At 36.5% G+C, this 25,202-nt stretch overlaps 1 protein-coding gene across 2 annotated transcripts in view; it reads right to left on the bottom strand.

The window, feature by feature from the left end:
- cdh10a (cadherin 10, type 2a (T2-cadherin)) overlaps window positions 1-3,667 on the bottom strand; it is a 35,349-nt gene extending 31,682 nt beyond the window's left edge. For both annotated transcript variants that reach the window (XM_055059453.1, XM_055059454.1), the window contains exon 1: window positions 3,370-3,667. The gene's annotated coding sequence lies outside the window, so the exon portion shown is untranslated. The remainder of the gene's footprint in view (window positions 1-3,369) is intronic.
- Between the last annotated feature and the right edge of the window lie 21,535 nt (window positions 3,668-25,202).

Raw genomic sequence — 25,202 nt, 5'->3', positions numbered from 1 at the left:
AATTCTTCCAAACACTCCATTAAAGGATGAATGAGCGCGCTTGAAACCACGCCAGATCCTATAGGGTCGAGCTGAATTATCTCGACTTATTCAGCCCATTAAAAGAAGCGGGGCGCATTAAAAGAAATTGTTTATGACTAGATTAACTTGTAGGGAGCTTATTCGCCTTGGCACTACAACACACACAGATGTGGAGGGGACCAAATTGTTAAATATGCTTTTATGGGTGGTTGTCTTTGAATGTTTTCTCTTAATCTTGGCAACTACGCATTCCGGCTGGCTGGCAACAACTTCACCGTGCTCCATTGCTTTAATCTGCAAATTATACATTCTTGTTTTGCTGAATAAGAACATCTTTGATCAGATACAAACGAGCTGTTCATCAGGATCTGCTTCCTGGGAAGAAGAAAAAAAAAAAGCGCAGCCTTTGCAACATTGAATATGAATTTTCATGCACATGCCGTCCTAAAAAATGAACATGCAAGCTTGGAGAGAAAAACCGGAACTGAGCTCTGCAACTAAGCACTTTTGTGGATTCTCCAACTCGAGGAGTACAATAATTATAGCTGCAGTATGCTCTTGAGGTAAGCCTGCATGGAATGTTTAGAAGCGTAAAATATATGCAGTAAAGCTCAAATTTGTTCATACTCCTTGCAGATCCAGAGTTAATAGTTTTTATGCAACAAAGAAGTTTATTTCCACTGGGAAACAACAGGAATCTCTGAATAGACGATGAAATAATGTAAAGAAATCAATATTCAGTTTTCAGGGAGAAACTTTGGCATTACAGTAGAGCTTCAACTTGTCCAGAAACTTTCAGATTAGGCTTAAAACATTATTATTGTCGGTTAAATGAAACATGCTGATCCAATTAAAAGATTATTTTAAATCTAAATCTTTCTGGCATTCAAAGAATGAGTTTAAACGTTTAATGACTTTTACTTCTTCAACAAAGCTTAAAGTTTTCTCAAGAAGTTGCTGTGCCAAATAAATGTAGTGTAAAAACATATTTTACATATTTTTTTGGTTATTATCAAATATATAAAGCTTTTGATTAAAGCGTTATATGTACATAATTTCACATTCTCTCCATGTTTGCACTAAAATGTAACTTAAATCTTGATTAAACTCATTAATCAAATATCCAAGTTTATCCACTAGAGTCCAGGATGTTATTGTGTCTTCATGTTTAATGCAGTTTGCCACTTTCCACCAATCTGGATTACATTTCTCCAGTCTGAGATTAAAGGAAAAAGTTAATTTCACAACTATATGTATTTTCTTCATTGTTTCTATTCATTATTTAATATTAAGGGATTCTTAGACTTTAATCAGAATCCAGCTACTTGAGGCAAAGATAGAAGGAATATTTCCCAGATGGATAAACCTCGAAAAACCTTCTTTTTTTAAAAAACAGCTGCATCTTTAAATTTAATACGGCTGTTGGTATTACTTCCTAGTTTAAACTTAAACAACTGAAGATATTTTTCTGATCATGATCAACTTTTTTATGATAAAAGTTTTCATTTAAGTTTATTTTCCATCCCTTTAAAGGGTTTTAATATATTTTTCTTTCAAAAAAATAATGCAAATTAAAACAAAGTCATGAATTAAACCCAGTAAAGTTCTGGATATTATTGTGATATCTTCATATTGAATGCAGTTTGACACTTTCTTCCAGTATGTTTTAAACTTTTCTAATGTAAAATTAAAGGAGAAAGTTTATTTCTCCACTATATGCATTAAGAGGTTCTAATACTTGGCATTACTTGAGTTAATGTTGGAAGAAATATTTTCCATATGAATAAACTCAAACTTATTTAAATGTAATATCTGTTGGTTTTACTTTTGAGTTTGAATAAAGAGATTTTCTGGTTAGAATAAACTTTTTCACATTAAATTCTTAGTTAATTTCTCTGCTATGTGTATTTCCTTCAATGTTACAATTCATTATTTAATATTAAGATGTTCTTATATTTAACCTAAATCAAAGTATGGCTTTTTTTTATGTGAGGCAATGATAGAAGGGATATTTCCCAAATGAATAAACCTCAAAGCTTTCCCTCTAAAACAACTACTTCTTTAAATTTAACATGCCTGTTGGTATTATTAAGTTTAATATTAAAACGGAGCTATAAATATATTCAAATATAGATCTACTTCTTAGCAGATGTAGCGTTACGTAAGGACTGGATCGTATAATTAGGCGTCAATAATCCAAAAACTCCCACGCACAATGTGAAACAGACGGCTATTTCCATTCAAGTATGTGGAGCAAAATTCAGCAGTGAAGGTTTCGGATTCCAAGAAAACAGAGAAGACGACGACAAGGTCATGCACTGGGGTTACATATTTAATTAAAAAAAAGAAACATAACTCAGACTGACATAAGCAAACAATCAAAGGAGAAAAAAAAACACTGCGAGGTTTGATTTCCAAACAATTGCAATCTGATTGGCAGGTTTAGTGACTCCAGTGATTGCTTGCAGGGACAGAGTGTAAATCTACCTGGTGGGGGGGTTGAGGGGGGTGCAGTTGCAGTTACACCTACCTCCACTTGGTGGAGCCCTAGCCCTTCTCAACGCCGTGTGGCTGCAGGCTTTGGCAGACCTCTGCGAGCTTTACTCGTGTTTTGAAATCCTCAAAGCAATTTTGTGATACAGTGCACACTTCCAACACCAAGCCGGCTCGGCTCGGCTCGGCTGGGCTGGACGTTTCTTGAAAAGAGTCTGACAGTTAAAGTATGCCATGAAACCCAACCTGTGTTATTTAGAAGGAGACATTCTCGCTGGACTTTCTTTGGGGTTCATTACAAAAAAAGACTAAAGATTCATTTTTAAGAAGTGAAACATGCAGCAGTTTCCACTCCTTATTTGCACCTAAACCCACTAAAAGCACTGCATCGTCATCCCCCCCAAAAACCACTTAAGAGTGAGGAAAAAAATCAAAAATGAAGCCGGTCAGGGTTGGATTAAGTTTGTGCTTTGGAACACATGTCCAAGATAAACACCTGGAGCTATATTTTTTATTTTTCTTAGAGATATGAACGCTACACTGGCTCTCCATCAAATCGCAGCACAAGTACGACTTTCTTTCTTGTGGAGACTCAGAAAGTCAAACAGGTGCCAACACCTGCTGTACATGGTAGACACCAAAAAAAAGAAAAAAGAAAAAGAACGAGCAGGGATGAGTGACAGGTGTCATGCTTAATCTGAATTAACAGCTGCAAAAAATAAAAGAAGATGAATCCATGAAGAGTTTTCAGTCTTATTTTTCAAAATCTTGGCATGTGATTATGGGTTGAAGTAGCATGCAGATGAGATATGATGGATGGATGAGGGGAAAGGAGGAGGAAACGAACTGCTTTACCTTTGGTTTTGCTCTGCTTAGCATCCATCTGTGTGTCTCAGTGAGCGCTGCTCCGTCTCGGCGCTTAGCGGTTGGAGAATCGGACTCCTGACGGCAGCGCTTACATTCCAGGACTGACAGCGGCACAGCTGCTGCGAATGTGTATGGGACTGTGTGTGTGTGTGTGGAGGAGAGAGAAAGAGGAAGAGAGAGAGGGTCCTCCTCGCTCGCTCTCTCTCTCGCTTACTCCTCCTCCTCCTCTTCGTCCACACTTTCCTTCTTTCTTTCCATCATTTCTCACAGTCCCCTCCTCTTCTCTTTCCTCCTCCAGCAGTGCATCAATCCTGCCGGTGGATGTCACCGAGGCGGAGGCGACTCTGCCCCCTGATTGGCTGCCATTCACAAGTTACAGATAAAGGGGGATGAGAAGAACCAGAGCGCCGGCTGACGTCTAATCTTCCCTGAATGACGGAGGAATGAAGGAGAGAAAAGCCATAACTTGTAAATCAGAGTAAGAGGGGGAAGAAAGTGGGTTTCGTTTTGACCAGTTTAGCTTCATCTTCATCATCTTCGACTCGTAGACTTGGCCGCCAGCGTGAGGCAGGTGCACACACACAGAGTCCAGGCACTCTGTCATCTCTCCTCATTACATGCTGGATGCATATCAATCCGTCTGCATGCAGCGCGGCCCACTGAGAGCCATATAACATCTGTGGATGCACAATCGAACCACGGAGAAGTAGAGAATAAATAAAATCATAAAATTAGGAGAATACAGTCATGAAATTACAAGAAAAAAATACATTTATGAGAATAAAGTAATAAAATTGAGAAAATGTTCAGAAATGTTCCAAGAATAAAGTCAAAATTACAGAAATAAGTCAGAGTATTACAAGAATAAAGTTGAAATAATTCAAAATCAAGACGTAATCTTACAAGCATTGTCAAATTACAACTATTTTCTTCTTACAACTTTATTCTAGTATTTGAGTTTAATCTTGTACGTCTCATAATAGATTTTTTTTAATTCTCCTACAGCTTTACTCTACAATAAATAATCAATTTTATTTATAATGCCCTTTATACATCCAATTGAAGTATTAAAGTAGGTGATGCAAAACTACTGGACTGTAGCTACAGCTGCTCAGAGGCAGCCTGACAGATGCAGGCTGCCGTTTTCTGCCACTGGCCCAAGGGCACAAACAAGGGCAGGCGGACCGGGAATTGAACCGATGAACTACCAATTACCGAGCAAACTCCTACCACCATCACCCCCATTATGACTTTATTCTCATATTTTCATTTCTTTAATAATTTTTTCTTAGAGTTGTCGGCCAGTGTGAGGCAGGTGCACACACACCGAGTCCAGGCACTTTGTCATCTCTCCTCATTACACGCTGGATGCAAATCAATCCGTCTGCATGCAGCGCGGCCCACTGAGAGCCATATAACATCTCAGTTCAGCTGGAAGGAACAGAGGGAGGAGTGACGTGTGATGGATCTGATGAAGAAGGGGGCGGTGCATCTTTAAGGGTGGATTCACACCGATTGGTGCGTTTTAATCCACTAGTTTGACTACAAAGTCCAGCTCATTGGGGGAGTTGTGAATATGCAGTTTTTACTTGTACTTAATCGCTGCCTCAGATTATAATCCATGATCTAAACAGCAGTAGTAAAACATCACATTTACCAACATAAATAAGTGCAAATATTGAAAATATTTCCAAATTAGTACCACAAACGCTTTAATTTTTATTGTAAAAAATTACAAAAAGTCTCACAAAATCCTGGAGGGACTGAAAATATTCAATAATATTTCATTTTAGGAATTTATTGATATTGTAACAGTTTGTGAACAGGTTCTGTCAATGCATTCTGGCCCAACCAGCCCTTTAAGAGCATTTATGATCTTTATTTGGCCCAAAACGAAAAAGAATTCAACACTCCTGCTCCAAATCGTTGCTCTTTAGGTCCAGTGATAATAACTTCAGTTTTGTTTCTGTTCAGCTGGAGAAAGTTATGGCTTCATGTATTTATCTACCTAAGAATCTGTTTAAGTTCAGAGTCAACTGGAGATATGATATAGTAATATAGAGCTGTGTGTCATCTGCATAGGTAGGATAGCTAATTTTATTTCTTCTAAACTGAGTGAGTGGGAGCATGTAGACTGAGCCTTGGGATACGCTACATGAATAAAAATGTTGATTTTCTTATTTTAAAATGGAATTTATTATTCACTTTTTAATGTGTTTCCAATATTATATAAAAAAATGATTGATTAAATAAAAAATCTGCAGAATGTGCCACTTATCAGACAATGAATCACTAAAATAGGTCCTAAATACCACATTGTGTTGGTCAAACATTAAATCCCATGAAAACCTTGACCTTGTGATGAAATGTGCAATAATTCAAGTCTGTTGAGACTCTGGAGATCTTTAGACATCTCCATATTTCCTTAAAACACATCAGCCCAGAAAAAAGTGACTTTAAAAAACCGCCAGTCGCTGCTTGATGAATAATGTAAGAAAAGAAGCGGCTCCGCTGGCCAGCTTCAATCTGGGATCGAATTTTACTCTGCTGATATCAGTGTGCATAGATTATCAGCTGTAATGCGCTGCGCCAGATAAATAAAAATGCAAACAGGCCAAACTAATTAACATCCAAACGAGCGGCGAGGTAGCCTCCCTCTGATGCCAAGCCAAGTCCTCCTCACACTCCATAACTCAGCCCCTCGTTGGGTTCATGGTGCTGGGAGATTAAGAAGTAGGTGTGTGTGTTTGCATTTGTTCCCCCTGTGAGCGGTGTTTACCGAATGGTTGTGTGAGTCTGTGTGTGGCGTTCTCTTGCTAACAAGCCTCTGAAAAAAGGAAGCAATTTTGTACCTCTCTGCATAGAATTAGTAATAATTTAGTTGCTATTTACACCCCTGGGATGTTAATTACGCTGTTGTTACGCGGCCCAAACAACTCGGCAAACATCAGAGAATGAGAGCGAGCATTGTTCCAAGCTGCTTGAGGAAATACAGGAACATTTTCAGACTACACTTCTTTGGAAAACACACAAACAAGCAATATCTTCCCATTTTAACTCCACAACCTTATCCGCAGCCAGCGATTCCCACAAAGCAGTTTTTTTTCTTGCCTCTCTTACTCTCTAGATGAGGACTCTATTACATTAAATCAAAGTTTTCCAGCCTGCAGAAACAGCTTCCTTAAGTAAGAGGTGTCTCTTGATCCTCTCCTAATACAGAGTGTCAGCTTCCATCAGCGTCACAGAAGCATACCACCAAGCTTCGGCCCTGATCGGTTTTCCGATGTGCCGCAACTTCCCAAAGCTGCCAGCCACTGCGGATGCTCGGTGGCTGTTCTTTCTGCTGGAATCAGGACTCCAGCTGATGACAGGTTGTTGATTTGCCTCATTGTTTGGCAGCGGTTAAATCACATTCAGTTAATTCTCCAAGCTCCCATTTTTCTCTTGTTTTTTTCTTTCATCTTAAAGGTGACCAATTATGCTTCCTTGAACTGGTTAAGATAAATCTTTGTGACATAGAAAACACCTATATTACACGTTTCTGCAGAGATAATGAGATTTTAGAGTCTCGCCATTTTAAATCCAAATAAGCTTCTTCCGGCCAGCCCTGCCCAAATTAATATTTACACTACAATCAAAATGGCTGCAAACAGATGTGCGATTATACAACCATACAACTGAGAGACGCATAAAGACGATGCCAAAGTTGGCGTTCCACCATCTGCAGAACATTTTCAGGATGACAGGACTATATTACAAGAATAAAGTTGTAACTTTAGTGATTATGCAGTTATTTTATGATTGCTAACAAATGATTAGCTAAACTGGCTGATAATTGTGAGGAGTGAATGGTGCTAGTGAGTGATTTAATGTAATATATGGTTTCCTTGGACAGAAAACATCCTAAACTAATTAGAAAAATAAACATCTTGATAATGTTGAAAATTAACAACCGAACTGAACATTTCAGGGAGATTTACACAAATAATAGTTGTTTAAATTTGAGCATAAGCCCTAACTTGTGCATACAATTCTTATAAATTACTGTCGTTTATGTTCTCATGATATAGAACAACATGAACCAATCAGAAATTTTGGTTCATGTCAACTAAAAAAATAATTTTAAGATTTTAAAGGGACTGTACCATCCTCTTGGTGTAGAGACAAACAACTAATTAAAAAATACCTTGAGTTTTTTCCACTTGTATCGATTCAAGTCATTGAATGTACAGTTCAGCAAGGCAGTAATTACCAAATCTCATGAAAAGACAAAACGAGGAATCTCAAACAGTCGTCCAACCCATCCTATGTAGTTCTTAATTTTTGGTTTGTATTGAACAAATGAGCAAGCCATGAATTCAAGAATGTAATTAGGGCCTGAGAACTTAATTAGCTTCTTGGGTCTTTGGCTTGTTCACAAGAAGCTAATTAAGGTTCAGGATCTCTGTAAATGTTACATGAGAGCTGGAATCCCTCAGAATGGTCAAACAGGAAGGATTCTGGAGATCGTTTTGTTTTAACGTCCTTCCACAATCAGTAAAAACGTTTATTTGTTTACAGAGAAAAATATCGGAGGGTCACAATAAAGACTCCTCAATCCTAATCATCTACAAATGGTAATAATCCTAACTTTACTACTAGTCCCACAGACTTTACATGACTAATCTTAAAGTACAACAACTGGTCTCAAATAAGGATTTTTAAACTGTGTTGTTTCAGTTTAAAGTGCATAAAAGTTTAATGATTCTGTCACATTTTAACGCTTAGCATTTTGCCAATCCTTTATTGTTTTATTCGTTTATTCCCTGAAAAGATTACATTTTTAGTTCATTTAAGCCTGAATAAAAACTTACATGTACTTCCTTTAGTGTTGCTGCTGTAACATTTCATGTAATTTTATAAATTTAAAGTAATTTCTGATACATATTTATACCAAATTAACATAACTTCCACCCCAAGAAAAAAAAAAAACTAGAAAAGTCTAAGCTTTATATATATGTTTGGTTTCATTGATGTGAAAAATTACAATAAATTCCACTTAATTATCTCTGAAGAACCCAAAAACTGTTACTTGTTATGATTTCTCCATTGTTTGTTTCACAAAAGCATCAAGAAATATCAATGAAATAAAAAAATTCAAGCAAAAAAATAATTACTATGTGCCGCTTTAGTTTTTTTCTAATGGAAAACATATTTTAAAAATGTTTGCAAATATCTAAAAGGTTGTATGTCCATTTTTGATAAACTAGGTGAGTTTCCATTGCACAAATTGAAAATCCGAAATTTAATTTTTGGCATTTTGGAAAAAAAAAAAATCCAGTTTTTCTAAAAAAAAAAATGCTAGTACAGATTTGTGCATTTTGAAAAAAACTACATGTGGATTTTATCCCCCCCACATCACTCAAGTCATACTATCAACAGCTGCATGTTACCACTGGCAGAAACGGCAAAGAAGACAACAGGAAGAAGTAATAGCATAATGATGCTGCATGTTTTCAATGACTTATTCACATGTGATTTTAATTGCGTTTCTTATTTACTGAAAACACAGCAATTGCGAAATTGTGGGTTTTTTATCACCACTAGTAATGAAACACATCTAAGTGAACTTCCTCTGATACTGGGGTGAAGGAAATTACAAGCTGTTATCTCATGTTTCATAAATTCAAAAAAATTTTCTCTCAATATTTTATGTAATTTAGGAGATTTTGATTCTTTTCTTATACATAGTTAGAACTCAGTTATGAATATGTCCGTAGATATTTGAAGTAAACAGCTACTATTTGTAGTTGATACTGTTTAGCCTATTTCTGTTATTTGGTATGACTGCATAGAAAAAAATACATTATTTAAATATGATTAACAATGCACTTAAAGCCGATCTTCTGTAAATTTAGCATATTTTCACCTGTTTACTCTGGTTAACATGCTTCAAGGATCAAGTATTGATACAAAATTGTTATTTAATTAGACATTATTACCACCAATGTTAGAACTATTCCTTTTTAATTGCAGTTCCTGGTAGTTGAGCTGTACTTTATATTAATATGCATTTTGAAAAGTAAACTGGGTTTGTATAAGAAGTTTTTAATGGGTAGAAAGACACAGGAGATAAAACAAATAGTGTAAAAGTACGTTATACAAAGTACATTGGCTGAATTGGGCCAGAGTTTGATCTGGTTTCATTTAAATTCATTTCACAGATTAACTGCAGCCTTACTGAAAGCCTTGCTAACCCAGGGTGAAAATCTATAACAGAGCTTCATTTCCTAGTTCAAGGACACTTTCCTTGTTTGAATGGCTCTTATTAGACACGTTAGCTATCTGAGCTGCCTTCATATTACCCAGACTTGGATCCGGGTTCGGACTTTATCCGAGGTTTATTGCTCTTGTGGAACCGTTCCTTTCAAAATGTGGTTCAAAGGAGGGAATCAATTTTTATTTTCAACTATGGATATTTAATGTTCATTATTAGCAAGACGAGTAATGAATAAAAACTAGAGAAAAGGACATGTAAAATATTAAACTAGAAAGAAATAAGTCATTTATTGTCACTTAAAATGCCTACATGACATGCAAATTTCTAATAATCTATCAATCAATACATATAGTCAGAACAGGCTAAAACCCTTTTTGCTGCTAAATTAAGTAAATAGACATGAACTCCACAACATAATGTTCAATGTTTTTGTCATTCAACCAAAGTGCTATTCTACATGAAATCATAGTTATGTTAGAATGTGTTTGCAATTAAGCTAATTTGTCAGATTAAATGTACCTTTTGAAAACTGACAGGTAATAAACATAACCTTATGCATCAGATCTACAGGCTTTCCAGAAATGCCATTCATTATGTATGAAAAGATACATTATTTTAAATTTCTAACTTGTTAAAGTCTTTTAATTAACTAAAGTTAATATGAGAAAGCCCTAAGCTTTTTAAAAACAAAATGTAATACGTGTATTGGGTTGTATATGTATGTGTTGATTGAAAAACGTTACTTTGGATGCCTATTTGATGAATTGAACATGATTTTCTATGGAATCTTTTGGGATTATTTTATGCTCTGGGCTCTCCCCTTGTGCCTGTTCTCTGTCTCACATGTTAGAGAATCAACCAGCGGTCTACGTGTGGATTTAGGTAAAAACACCAGCAGGAGCAACTTTGTTCCCATCGTTTTGTAGACCCGATGAAAATCAAACCTGTAGTCCTGATATTGAAAGTCCTTGTATTAAGATTTTTTTTGTTTTGCTCCAATGTCTTTCTTCTGCTAGCTCCCTGTTTCTGATACTTTTTTGTGTATTTTCTTTTTTCTCCGTCGGACTCCCAGCAGTCTCTGAAGTTCCCACTGAGCATGCTGAAAAGGGAGCGATTAGTCTTCTCCGGACTTATATTTAATTCAGCTGTAAATCTAAAGTTTTTCCTTAAAGCCAAGTTCAGACGGCACAATTTTCAGTGCCATTGTTTGCTTCGCACTATGCGGCGTGTTTATCTCTTAATCGGGAGTTTAGGAGTCCCAGAGGGTTCATTCTACACAAATGATCAGCAATGGGGGGTTGAACTCTGCCAGATCTTTCACTACACTGAACCCCCCGACTTATCTGACGGATCTTTATCAAGGAATTAGAGCTGTCATGCAGACAAATCCCTCTTTCACATCATTACTGTGTTTTACACCACAATTCATGAGTTAGTCGCTTTCACTGAGCATTTTGTTGGAGAAAAAACTCAATATTCCCCTCCAAGCTTTTTCTTTCTCAACTCTGCTGTGATTTTGCATGCTGAAAATAGTCCTTCCAGCACAATAGCATCTCCACCATACACTCTCCGTTGTGACCGTTGCGTGTTTTTCTTGTTGCATTTCCCTCTTCCCTCAATTGTTGTTGTCTCATTGGCAGCAGCTCCTTCTGGCATCTTGCTTCACCAAAACCTTCTCCAAAATATCTGGGAGCATAGATACATGTCTGGTAGGGGACTACTAACTGCCGACGCGGCCATCAATCCTCCTCAGATCTGGGCTATTTGCCTGCAACTTGCAACGTTTCTCGGAAAATCAGGTCTAAAATGGTGTGAAGTGATTACCTGGCTGCAGGCAATGTCTTCCTCCAGACTTTGTGGTTCATTTTTACCAGAAGCATTTTGTTTGCCTGGGAGGAGGCGCAGTCTTCGGTGGTATATATGAAAATATTATTTTTTCTCCTTGGTACAGAACGTTCCCTCTACTGTTACTATATATACAAATATTCTACAACATGGCGGTGCGAGTGTCACGCTATTTTGAGTTCCTCTTCACATTTTAAATCCCCTCCAACAAGTCCAAACTCAACGTTTACATTTGCACATGAAAATAGCTGCAAACAATTGTCCAATTATACAACCATACATCTTTGAAAAGCAGAAGTAGAGCCTCCTGCACAACCTATAAGAATGCAGCAAGTGGTTTCTGGAGAGTGACATGAACAGCAGAACAATTCATTTCCTGCAGCCATTGTACATTCAGCAGCAACATCAGCTGACATGGTTGCTAGGTAACGGGGCGGGGCTTAGCTGGGTTGCTAGGTAACGGTGCAGCGCCATTGGAATGTAACTTAACAATCGAAGTTTTTGAAATGGCTCGTTTTCCAGACACTAAATAACATTATTGCCAGAAAACGGCTGTGTGGGTTTTTTTTTTAAGTGCTTGGGCTGTTTTTAAAAGGAGTTGAGACAAAAATGAAAGTTCAAAAACAGGTGCTAGTTGTGCTGCAAACTGCAGTTACCTTCTGAGACAATAACAACTATCGTTCTAAAGCTTTCCTGACTCAAAGAATCTACAGCATTTCTGCACATTGACATAGTTTAGACGTAAAGTGACAATAATTTGAGGCAATTTCAGGCCAGTATTCCACTTCCCAGTGGTAATTTTACAGTAGTTAACCACAGTAGACATCCAGACACCCCTTCCGTGATGTAATTTATTACCAACAGTGATTAATTAGAGTTAACAGTCTATATTGCACATTACTTGGTGAAGACTTTCCATCATTGGCTGGCATAAATCCCCTGTAATGTGCGGTGACGTGTGTGGGGATGGGTTGTGTGCATGATGAAGTGTTATGTGGTGGATTCCCAGCAAAAAGCCCTGAGGATGCTCCTGTCCTAGCCAAAGTGATGACAGTTTAGTCAGTCTGTGAATACTTACTTATGGAAGTGAAACATCTGCTTTTATTGACTAAGCTGGCTCTATATCAGAGAAATTTCATGCTCTGCTGCACTCTGTGGGCTTTCATCAGATGCAGCGCTTGCAGTCTTCAGCTGTTGAAGCTCATTTATTGCCGCACAATTAATTAAGCAAGTTGGATCATTTTTTATTATTTTTTTGGATTATTAGTTCCTATCACATATAATTTTGATAAGTCAGAACTTATCACTTAATAGTAGAAGATAACAAAATGGAACAATCAAAGCATTAAATGGCACCTTGTTTTTCCAACACTGCAGGAAAAGAAGATTTAAAACGCTGAAATATGGATTAACATTGCACAATGTTGTAACATATTAAAACATTAAAACAGCCTCATAATAATAATAGTACATCAAATTTATGTAGTGCATTTAAGGAGATTATGTAACAGTCAATGGAAAATGTAATAAAACTGCAGAACATAAAAAAATCTGCCAGTAGAAATAATAATTTTTCAAAAATATGAAATAATTATTGACTTAAAAAAAGCTCTTATCTTGTTCTAAGAGCTTATTTGTTTGTAAGTTAGTTTTGCCTAATTCAAATGTACAAAGATGTTTGCACAAGATTAACCGCATGCATCAACGTGTTAAAGTTGACAGCCCCAATTTTCCTTTCATTAGGAAAAGTGTGTTGGGGTTAGGGTAGAGTTAGGGGTCAAGGTTAGGGTTAACCCTAACACAAAAAAATCCCTACTTTTACATTTTAAAATATATACAAAAGGTTCATTTTTTGTTCCATCGCAGAAGATGTTCCAAGTGAAATAATCTTTCACTGGAGTTAGTATTTTTTCATCAACATTAAGGAATTATTGACACCTATCTCACTGAAAAGATCCTTGTAAGTTAATTTTGTCTAAATTCAAGAGTCCAAAAATATCTGCACTAGAAACCAGACCAAAAATACTTGGTAAGATTTTTGGTTTTTGCTGTGCATGTCAAATTCTGGTTTTGAAGACATTAATAAGTGTCTTTTATATATTATGTCTGTTATTATTGTGACATTTAGCAATGAAAAACATGCGTTCCTACTTGTCTAACTTTAGATAATGAGGTGGGAAAAGAGCGAATGTGTCTTTTTATTTGGTGTATGTAACAAATTTTTGGTTTCAAATGTATTTTGTTTTTCTTATTTGTTGAGCTGTTGCTGGAATGGAACAAGAGTCTGACCTTGGCGGGAAAAACAGAACGAACACAATGAATGTTTTGCATCACATTCGGCCTGATTTTTGCCTGAATGCAAAAAAAGGAGGGCAAAAAGACGTTCAGTTTGCGAAGAATTACCTATAAGAAACCTTGAATCCTTGCTGCAACAAAGCCACATGCCAAGATTTCTGACTTTTCTTCCCTATAACGGCTGCTGTCAATACATAACTGTGAGTAATTAAGGCGCTCCCACGAGGTTGTAACACCAATAATAGTAAAGGCACTACTGTGACTCCCGAGGACAATTTTTCTTTTCCTTTTTTGCTTCGTGAAATGTTGATGTTCGACCTTTTTATGCACTTAGGAACCATTTTATATGTGCAAAAAATAACAAAGGTCTTCCAAACCCTTTTTGCACATGTTTACCAGAGGGATTTTTCATTCAACGGCTCAAAATTGCAAAAGGTTTCTTGGCTTTTCTCTGAGATCGTTTTGATAACTTATGTCAATGTGACTCAGAAGCTTGTAGGAGAGAAATTTGTAGTGAAACTATCAATTTATTTTGACGTATAATCACTTATTCTAATGATTAATTGAATGTTCTCGTGATTAATCGTTTATTCTGACGATCAATAATTTATTCAGATAAAGAAATTATCTCATTCTGCAGATTTCTCATTTAACCATGTGAGCCCATTTAAACAATATTAAAAATACAAACAAATAAAATTATTCAAATACTTTTTCAAGTAAGAAAAAACATCTGTTGCTTTAGCTACAGTTGATAATTTGCTGCAAAAAATGCATCTGCAGCTAAGAAACACAATGACTTTAGTTATTGCTTTGTTTTGAGTCATATAAAAGACAAAAATATTGCATATTTTATCTATTAGTATATAAAAAAGCAACAGAGAAAACATACAGAAAGTACAAGACTGCCTGAGTCATCCAATTCATGCTTTATATGACAATAGACATCAAGAATACATTCAGCTCAAAAAGACGTGGGAAGAAGACAAATTTAATTACTCCCACTCCATATTCGCATATATAAATACTGTCTACTGGTTTATTTGCTTTTTTTAATTAACATATGGACCGAAAATGGTGCATAACATTTGTTTCTTACAATTTGAACCAGGTAGAACATATTTAACAGGGTTTTTCACCTTAAATACAAAATATATGTGTTTGGCTTAATTACTGCAGTGAACTTAACTACTGCAGTCAACAAAATGGTCTCTGTATTCTCCAGTTAATGATTTATCTTCTACTAAATTAGTCTTCTGTAATTGATTAATTATGTTTAAGTCAATTAATTGTTTCAGCCCTACATAAAATGTGAAGAAAAAGCAGCAAAAATTGCAAAATGCTCAATTTTTTGCATCCTAAAACAGCAAATTAGTCCAGTTTCTAAATATAAATATCTACATATCTGATCATAAGTGAGATATTAGACTGTTATTTGTGTCTATTGGTGGAAAACTACAGATTTTCTCAATTAAAACATGGAGGAAATGTGTTATTATATGAAAAATAATCTGCCAGTGAATCTTGTATTTTTACATCAACATTAAGGAATAATTAACTGAAAAAATTCCTATGTTTTACTGAAAAATGACAACTTATTTCAAGTGTACGAAGATAATTGTACTAGAAGCTACACAAAAACTCATGGTGATTTTTTTCATTTTTTACAGTGTTCCTAAAGCATGCATTTCAGGTTTGGCTCTTTTCTTTTCCAACCTCTCACAATGGGAGCATTTTTTTTTATTTTTAGCATGAATAATGATTACACTCCAGAATGTGTGAAAATTGGTTCAAATTGCTGCAGATTCAATTAGTGTGTTTCACGGGAAGCATGAGGGGTGATGTGATTGGTCATGACTAACGGTGGCCATAGCAGCGTCATCAACGCAAATGTTTTGGTTTAAGCATGACCTATGACACTTCCTCGAACAGCTGTTGTGGGGTTAATAGGTAACGGTGAGACGTTACTTTCCGGAGTTTTTTTGAATCGGCTACCAAAAAATATCAAATTATCACTAAAAACGGCTAGTTGTTGTTCTGTTTTTCAAAAGAAGTCTCTGGTTTCACCTCATAGACAAACCTTTTGGTTAAATTGGAAAAAAAAATTATCTGCAGGTGTATGAGTATTTTGGATTTAAGTATATGTTTTAACAGAAAGAGATTAATTTCAATTTGTTACGTAAAAATATTATTTTCAATGTTAGTGTTTGCATGTTTGTGATCTTTTAAATTTGAGATTCGACTTTCTTATAGAAGGGAATTTGTGTGTTTTGACAGATCTGTTGTCTCTCATTCACTAATCTAAAAAAAAAAAAAAAGCTTAAAACATGAAATATTTGTGTCTGATAAACAGAAATATTATTTATTCATGTGTTTGTTTTTCTTCCACCTGAACATTTATTCCCCAGATGGATATTCTGACATTTGCCTCGAGAGATAGCTGGTCGTATACGATGTCCTGGCCTCCGTGATGCACAATAGGATAAAAATATAATGCCATAATTCTCGTGCAAATACTCATATAAACAACATGAGGTGGTGTTTCACAGATGGGAAGGTTCCTGAGCTCGAATGTGGGGTTTTATCTTCTTTCCACCTCGTAACATATCACTGCTAATTTCTTCCACAATCCCCCGTTTTGCTCTCATCCGTGCAGATTTTTCGACAGCTCTCTCGTTTGTCCTTGTGATCTTTCGCAAACTTCAGACGGTAGAAATGCTCTTCTGAGAAAAAAGCTTTTTTCCCCTTTATACATCCATGCAATGCACGTCATTGTTGCTCAGACTCCTGCTTATGGAGGAAACGTAAACAGCAGAAGCCTGGAAAGGCTACTTCACAGCGATGCTGAAACCAGCAGCTGGTTTTTGAAATGCTATTTCAGGAACCTGAAAGTTTCCTCTGAATGAAACCTAGAAATGGTGACGCTCACTGTGGATAGAAAAAGATCAATTCCAGCCAAAAACACTCAGAAATTTTGACACTATCAGAAATTTTCTAGGAAAAACAAGAAATGTTTTGAGTTTCAGAAATGTTACATTTGTGAGAAAAAAACTCCAAAATCTTGAGACATCTTAGAAATTATCTAGATTTTTTTTTAATGTTTGAGTTTCAAAATGTGAAAATTGCTTACGTTTGAAAGTCAAAATTTCTCAACTTTTCCAAGATTAATCTCGAAATTTGTGTTTTCTAGTAGCTAATTTTTGATTTTTCAAACTCTGAAATTTTCTTTTTTTGTTTCTAAATTCTCAATTTTTGTTTTTCTAGCTAATTTTCAGCTTTGAAACTCAGAAATTTGAGGGTTTTTTTTATTTGATTGTTTGATTGCTTTTTTCCCCCGTCTACAACAGCTCTAAGATATTGTATTGTTTTACCAATGTTCTGCTTAAAATATTTATATTAGTAAGTAAACGTAATGTCTCTCTAGTGACCTCTGACCCCTTTGAGGAGTTCCATTTGGATCAGCTAGCCTGTTGGCTCTATTAACTAAAGAACATCTCATTTGTGGTATTGTCCAGGTTTCAGTTATTGTTAAATGTTTAATTATCCAATTTAAGTGGCTTTAACTGCTGATGCATATCAGAGAAAGAGAACCATCTACTCCAAACTAATCCACTCTGAATCCGGTTAATGAAATCCTCTGCAGAGTTTTACAACGCTGTGGCTAAGCCCAGCGTTTCCGCTTTGTTTTCACTTAAAACCTGTTTAGAAAGTTGGGGGAGTTATTAGGTTAATACTTTGCAAGCTGGCATTTACTTTAATAAACAGATGAAAACTAAAACCAGACGGTAATTAGATTCAACCCAGGCGCAGATAGCTTCTTGGTGAGACCGAAAAGGCTGTTTGTCTGATCAGGATCGTCCTCTGCAGAGGTGTCCAAACGCAAAGGAAATGTCCAAATGGAAACAGAAGCTGGGACACACTGCATGGATAATGTTCTTTATCCCATATAGCCTCGAAGGATTGCCAAGTACAGATGGAGGGAGAGGCATTGGCCTAGTGCTCAGTCAGAACTGGAAGGGGTGAGGATTAAGAGCTCTGACAGATTTCACAAACAAAATTTAACTAAAAGGCTCCATATTAGCCTAAAAAGTACATGTACAAGAATCAGAAAACCATCAAAAGTGATTTTTACATCTCAGGTTTCGTTCAAACTGGGAACTTTGTAGATTTTTGATGTTGGGGGCTTGAAATTAAAAATAGAAAACTGTTTTGGTTTTATTTCAATTTTAGCATAACTAAAGTTTGAGCATAAAACACGTGAATAGGAAATCTCTCTTGTGAAATCTTAGATCATTTGGATCAATGGAGCCAGCAGTATAAATAAATTAAATACAAATAAAAAAAATTCATTCTAGCATAATAAATTCTGCTTTTATTTTAGCATAACTTTTGTTTTAGCTTAAACTCTGTTTTATCATGAATTTAATTTTGTCACAGCTTCAGTTATTTTGAATTTTGTTTAGCCCTTCCAGGCCACCGTAGCCAGAGTATCAAGGAAAAACTGCCATTAAATGGGAAAACAGGCCAACTCTGCAGAAAAACCCCAGGCTTTGATTTGAAACCTCTTTATATTTATCTCCTTTAAATTGCTCCAGTGTTTTCCCATTTATGTACCCTTCATGTCCTCGGATTTGTTTGTTTCTTCATGAATAGAAAACTGTTCTTTGTTTCCTCTACATTAACTGACCCATATAGCATTTTATTTTGAATTATCCAACCACCGATTTCTGGTTATGTAACTTCTTTTTGTGGGACGCTGCTGAATGCATGGTCAAGCTGCATGCAGCATATGATGTAGAAGGCCATTATAAATAAACATGAAAGCCCATTTTCACCCCCTCTATTCGCAAACCCTTTGTTTCCGCTCTTTGTTGCGTTTCGCTGCAGTAAATGTTCGACACCCAGCTGATTTGACATCAACCATGTGGCACTTGTGTTCGGTGATGTTGCATTTCCTTTCTGTGAATCTGATTTGCTGTTATTTACAAGATGAGAGACCCTGTTTTCATGAATCCATGTCTTCCAGAAGAGCATTAGCATTTAATTAAAGTATAAAACCCAATGTAGCATCTTTCGCTAACTGTAATAGCCCAAAGCATTTCACTGAAGATGACCTTAAATCCATCCACTGAAAATATCTTCTTTTTTTCCTGCTTCCTTCCTTCCATGGCAACTTTGCCCTCATCACCATAATCACTGATTAATGACTACAGCGTGACACCGAAATGGAAGCAGCTTGAGCCCTAAAAAAAGAGGAGAAAAATCCACCGGATACAAGAAATCTGAAGAAAACCTCTAATCCATCTGTTTCTGCATAAGATGACATTTGCTCATCTGAATGAGGGGCTTCATGGAAGGTTTGCAAACACTAAAATATGGGTCTGAATATATTCTCAAACATCAAATACTTCACTGCACTGAAATGTAACGCAAAACAAAACAGAGTTAAAACATTTCACATAGTTATAACTTAAGACGTTATTTGTAAATTTAAGATTGACTGTGAAAAAATGTACACCACTTAAAATGATCAGTTTCTCTGAAATTCCAAGCAAAGATTTTGGATTTATTTGCATAAAATGAGAAATGGTCAAAGTAACAAAAAAATATGCCTAATTTTTTGCAGTTTCAGACCTCAAATGATGAAAAGAAAACAAGTTCATATTCATTTAGAAACAAGACAAATGATTTCTGAACTAAGAGTTCATGAATCAATATCTGGTGGAATAACCATGAGCTTTTCAATGGGGTTCAGTGCAAAGAGCTCTTAATTTTTTCTCAAACCAGTGAAAGAATTTCAGTAACATTTGAAAAATGCAAGACAATTCCCTAAGACGATAAACTCTTAAACCATCAAGAAATGAAAAAACATAAGCAGTTCATCTTTCACTTTTCTATCATTTCAGTATCCAACAGAAAATCCATTATTCCAAATTCAGACCTATGAAGACACTGTTGCAATAATTAACCACTATAAATAAACACACAGATGAGTTTTTTTCTTGATCTTCCTAGGATATTATTTTTTTAATCCTGGAAATGTTTAACAAGTGATAGAAGGCCGACTTTGTAACTGTCTGTATGTGACTCTGGATGTTCGGGTCTACTACATCCAGATTTCAGGCCTGATCAGCAGCCGCTATAGCCGATATTTTACATCCAGGCCTCTTCTAAGACAGAATCATGACTCATTTTCATCTTAATGACAATGACGTTTCTGATTTAGTCCCACGTACGGAAGTTGGACAAATTGTGTTTTCGCAAAAAGATCAGGATCAAGTTGTACTGTGTCTTAATTTATAACAGATTGTTTTACTTTCAATTTTAAGGGATTATTGACTTATTCCTTGCTTCAAACGTTTACCTTTGTCTTATTTCAAGAGTATTAAGATGTTTCCCCTAGAAATTAAACAAAATCACTTGGTAAGATTTTGTTTTTGCAGTGTATACCTGCAGTTTCTTTGAAAATTGTGAGTAAAATCTAAATGTGAGGATTGGATTTCCAACTGCTTCACCGTTGCCTTTTAAGGTTTATTTTGCTCAGTTAGGGTCCAAAAACATGGAGCCACACTGTTATTAGCTTGGATTTATTAAGTCCAGTAATTCCTGCCTTATTATCTCTGTTGTTTTGGCTGATGGGGGTTGAATCTACGCAGGCAACAGCCTGTTTACTACCGTTCCCTTACTTTCTAGAGCATTGCCACAAAGTTAATTAGCTTTGCTCCCTAATTGGGTACAGAAGATGCTTGTGGATTTATTTATTTTTTATTTTTTGTTGTGACAAAAGCTGGGTCCACTTCCAGCTCAGAATGAAGTGGTTAACTATGGCCTGCTGCAGCTGTTTTCTCCCTCTGTGTAAGTTTCTGTGCCCAACAGGCTCCATCTTTTATTAAACTCCTTCCTGCTCCAAGTCTTGCTCTGACAGTTAGCAGAAGGTAGCATGTAAAACTACTTTGAGAACAACTCACGCTCTGCAGTGCACCTCCACTCCTCTTTCTGACAAGTGGTGACATAGTAACTGTCGATCTTTCCTCCCCTATTATGAAGGAGGTTTCACATTTCTCCACTTCAGGGCTGCCAGTCGTCTTTTCTCTCCCCACATTTCTCCTTTGAAACTTGCTCTGCTGCTACAAATCAAATCATGACGTATCGAGCAGAACCGCTCTCAAGTAGCGGCTGCTTTGACAACACTGCAGACAAGCGTGGATGTCTGGTAAGGTGCATCGCTCCCTATGGTAGCTGGGTGTGCAGCATCAAAAAAGGGGTCATTCTGACACCTGGAGACATGTCAGAAATCACTTGCTTACTTTTAGAAAAATCAGCTGAATTTAAATTCAGAAATATTTTCTTAAAGTTTTTGTAACTTTTGTTGTAGGTGCTGTAGCAGTCTGTAATACAGCTTTTACAAAGAAGCCTCTGACTGAAGAGGGGACATTTTGGGGGAGAAAATATTTTTTTTTGCGTTTGCACAAACATCTCCAGAAAATAGTAAAAATAAATGAATCCTCCAAAAACAAAACCTACACTGCAAAAAGGTATAAGTCACCAAATCTGCCAGTAGAACTTGTATTTTTTCATCAGTATAACAAAATATTTACTTTAAAAAAACTGCTGCATCTTGCTTAAAAATTACTCTCAAGTTAGTGTTGTCTTATAAAATATTTACACTAGAAACTGGACAAAAATGCTTGGTCAGATTTTGAAATATGAAAATAAATTCACTTAATTTAAAAGAAACATGTATTTTGATATGTGAATGGGCTAGGATGAGGTGACTTTTTTAGAGGATTTTGCAAAACTGCAATGTAAAAACTTTTGTTGCATCACCAAAGTCATGTGACCAACAACCAGATGTTACTACTGGCAGAAACTACCGATAAGACAACAGGAAGTGGCAGGAGGATAATGATGATGGATGTTTTTTAATGATTTATTATTTATTTAATGGAAACGCTGCAATTGTGATATTGTGTGTTTTCTATGTTGATGGGATATTAAAGTTTTGCGCACATTTGTAATGGAAATGCACTTAGTGAGCACAACTTCCTGTTTCAGAAGAAATGAGCAAAACTAGAATAGTATCGGATTTTCTCTTTTCTTTTTTTCATAAAAGACAAAAGATTCAAAAAAGCAATTTCCTTGTCAAAGACAAAAGAAATGATTCACATGTGTTTTGGTTCTATTTACCCAGAATGCCGTGTTCTGTAGTCCACTTCCTGCTCTTGGAGCAAACTTTCTAGACAAACAGACTGGATTTGGATTAAAGCAGATTAAACAAGGCTGGTTTAAGTGTATCAAACGTCTGAATCTATGATTATCAGTAAAACATAAAGAAAACACCCCGACCCAACTTTCTTGTCTCATTATAAGCTTTGCAGATTAAAATCTTTTTGCAATTCAAATACTCTGCGCATGGCAGATCTTTCCGCAGCCTTATTAACAGCACAGTCTTCTGTTCACAAAACAGAAGACCGTGCTGTTTTTATCTCAGTGGGTCACCCCCTCCCACATCTTTTCTTCTTAAAGAAAAGGAAAGGATGTTGCAGTGGTGAATTTGTGATTAAGGCCAGGAAGAACCCAGGTGTTTTAAAGGTTCGAACGTCTGTCACTGGTTTCCTCACAACCCGCCGGGACCTGAACTGACAGTATGGTTTCTGGATGGATTTAACTTCTCCAGCAGATGCTTCTCTGACTCCAGGGTACAGATACTCGGGAGGAAAAGCTTGTGTTACATGTTTTCTCTCTTTTTTTTTTTCATTTTGGGATATATTACAGAAAAGCTAATTCTCAAGGGCAATTCGGTGGTGATATTTCGCCTGCTGTGTTAGCACAGTTCATCATAATGATGCACAGCCTGGGAAGGTTATTTTCGAAAATGTATTCATTTCATTATAAGCGTGGAGTTAAAAAGATACCCTCCAGAATGTGGTTATTAAAAAAAAAGAATATTTCTGAAAGGGTACACAAACAAAATGACTGAAAAGGATTAAAAAGAGCCACTGACGGCAGAACGAAGGCAGATATATCATTATTCTGACAAGAATAAAGGCAGACCTTAAGTGCAGAAGTGGACTGAATTTCAAGGTAAGGTTTTGTGATGAAGCTGAGTATTAATTACTCTCACACTGGGATTCTAACTGAAAGGATTGCTGCAAAAATCATTCCTATAAGCTTTTTAATTTGCTTTTTTCAACCTTTACAATTCAGAAATACAAATTTCTCTTTTTCCCCGCACTGCCCACGTTATCTTTGTCCAAGAAGAAGAAAGAAACAATGTTCTAATCTGAACTGAGTAGATAAGAACTCCACACCAAAGTAATGCAAAAACAGCTGCCAAGTCCTGCAAGAAAAGGAGGTTTAAAATCGTACTGCTTGTTTTTAATCAACAGTGCAGCTGCTTGTTCTGGTTTGTTTTCTCTTGTAGAGACGGAAAAAACAAAGCGCCTCAAACGCAACGGAAAGTTGACCATTTTGGGTCACAGCTGCCATTTTAGGACAAAAAAATGAATCTTTCTCCACTCAAAAACCTCGCTCTCTGTTCGGTTAAAGTGAACTCCGCTGCAGTTTGAATGGAAATTTGAACGCCATGCGGACCAGAGACCGCTTCAAAAGCAGGAAGTGGACTACAGCGCTGGGCATTCTGGGTAAATGCAACCAGGACAAACGTGATAGGTTAGCGCTAGCAGGAGAATTGAGTCTTGGTATTTTACCAAAGACAAATATAAATCCCACAACTAAAATGTTTATATTTGTTTATATTTTGTTGCGGTCATTGTCTTCTTCAGAGGTTTTCATGTTGTTTCCTTCAGTGGTTCTTAGTGCAGCGCCCCCACAGGCCAGGAGGGGAATAGGTTTTTCAAAGTTTTTGGTTTGTTTGACACAGTGCAGAATGTTGAGCCGCAGCAGCTGAAAATGCAACAAATGTTGCAATTCTGGTTCCCAACCAAACTGAGTCCACCAGACTGTCAGGTGGGATAAAAACACCCCGAGTTGCTTTTAGTTTCTTTGTGTGTTTTTGCTGTGGTGTGGAGCGACCCAGAGTATCTCAACTAAGTCCATCCTCAAATGAAACAGACATATTTTATTTGATCAAACATTATTGAAAGTAATGCCCCAAATGTTTAAATCTCCACTAGACTTCTCCAATGATCATAATCGAGTATTGGACTATGCGAGCCAAACCCTTTTTTCAAGGGTTTCATCCATTTCCTCAGGCAGAATATATTGAATGAGTCTGGCTAGTGGAAAACGAGTGTCAAGGAAATGTGCAACTACAGCAGAATAGCAATTTAATTGCTCTTTGACTTACTCAGCTCGAGTGATGATTGTTGTAAAATCACCAGCCAATCACTCCTTTGTGTGCGCAGAATAAAAAGGACCAAAGACGGCCAGCAGTCCTAATGTTGACAGCATGTCTGGTTGCCTTACATGCATTTTCTTCAGAAGACATCTTGTCATAAGGGAGCATGAGCCATCCTCCTTTTTTAATTTTTCCTGCTTAACACAGACATAAAGCTGGATAAACATTTATCTGCTTTTTGGTGCTAAGAGTAAAGAATCCAGGTGCGTTTATGTGGGACAGTACAGCTTTTTATTCTTTTCTACTCTTCCTACAAATTGCAGTAATGTCCCACATTTTTACTCGCGCTATTTTCCAAATATCATGTCTGCAGGTTTAGTACTTTCCCCCCATTTTGCCAGATGCAGTGGCGATTCAAGAAAGTTTGGAGAAAGTCAAGTGCATACTGACCTGTCACTGTCTTTGCTGCCCAAATGGGAAACGTTTTCAGAAATGCTATGAAAATAACGACTTATGCTGTGTAGATTTCTATTGAAAAACAGAGAAAATGGCCTCAGAAGAGAGGAAATAAAATGGCAACAAATGTTTTCTTGCTAAACCCTGGAGTAGCTGAGATTTAGAAAAGTAACTGAAAACACCGTCACTTACTACAATGGGCTGCACAAGTCAGAGTGCAGTGGGCAAAGCAGGAATAAGTGCTGATGTATGAATTTTTTGTTTTTAAAAATCATATTTTGCACATTTTCGCACATCCATTTGGGTTTCTATTTCTTCTAAGAACAGCCCAAGTGCTTAGAAAAAACACAGCTATTTTATTTTGACAAAATGTTATGATTTAGTTTCAGAAAAATATCTTGGAAACTTTCAGAATGTGAATAGCTATCTAGCTACTCGAGCAGAGTTCCTCGATGTTTGGGCAGCTGGTTTACAATGGACGCTGGAAAAGACAAGCATTACCTAGTTAATTACATTACAAATTGTAATGAACATGTTTTGTATCGCCCATAGAACTATCTTTACCTGTTCAAGGAGGCATAATAGCTCAGCTTTAATGCTTAACTTGGAATTAGTGCTAAAAGACAGGAGGCTTCACTTGGACTTATCCTCAAGGACATGACACTT

This window comes from Poeciliopsis prolifica, unplaced genomic scaffold (assembly GCF_027474105.1).
Source record: "Poeciliopsis prolifica strain line A6 unplaced genomic scaffold, Auburn_PproV2 SCAFFOLD054, whole genome shotgun sequence".
NCBI classification, from domain to species: Eukaryota; Metazoa; Chordata; class Actinopteri; order Cyprinodontiformes; family Poeciliidae; genus Poeciliopsis; species Poeciliopsis prolifica.
The sequence above is the reverse complement of the archived record's forward strand: the minus strand, read 5'-3'. Positions and strand labels throughout refer to the sequence as shown.